Raw genomic sequence first — 646 nt, 5'->3', positions numbered from 1 at the left:
TGTTCTGCTCCCCGCTCTGTCTCTGGTGAATCCTCTCACTTTCCACATCTCTGGCCTGTACCCCAGTTCTATATGAATAAATAAATAAATCTTTTTGAAAAATAAAAATAAATAAAATAAAACTGTATCAAACTTGTGGGCATGTCCAGGGGCCCTCGATTTCATCCTCTGCGGTCACTTTGAGGAACAAGTAGCTCAGCCCTTTGATCAATCTGCAGCCTGCTCACCAAACTGCCAGAGCAGAGAGGAAAGTACCCCACGCCTCCCTGAGTTCTAGGCTGGCAACCAACCAAAGAAGCATCGCACAGAAGTTTAGTAGGAACATGTGTATGAGAGACCCAGCATGATAGAATGATTCCTTGTTTCATTTCCTTGCTTATAGTTGGCCTGTCCGTATTTTCTATTTCTTCCTCATTCACTTTTGCAAGGCTCTAAGATTTTGTCTATTAGGTCTTCTTTATATCTAGGTCTTTAGGTGTAAATTAGAATATTTGAGCTCCTTCTTATTGGTTGAGTTGTACCTGTATTGTTATAAACTTCCCTTTTAGTGTAATTTTTGCTGTATAGATTATTTCTTCATTTTTGTCTGTCTCTAGATATTTTTTTTAATTTCTTTGCTTATCCAGGAGTTATTACATAATATTTT

The sequence above is a fragment of the Condylura cristata genome, unplaced genomic scaffold (genome assembly GCF_000260355.1).
Source record: "Condylura cristata isolate star-nosed mole 26May11 unplaced genomic scaffold, ConCri1.0 scaffold00012, whole genome shotgun sequence".
In the NCBI taxonomy this organism is placed as follows: Eukaryota; Metazoa; Chordata; class Mammalia; order Eulipotyphla; family Talpidae; genus Condylura; species Condylura cristata.
Note: the sequence above shows the minus strand (reverse complement) of the source record.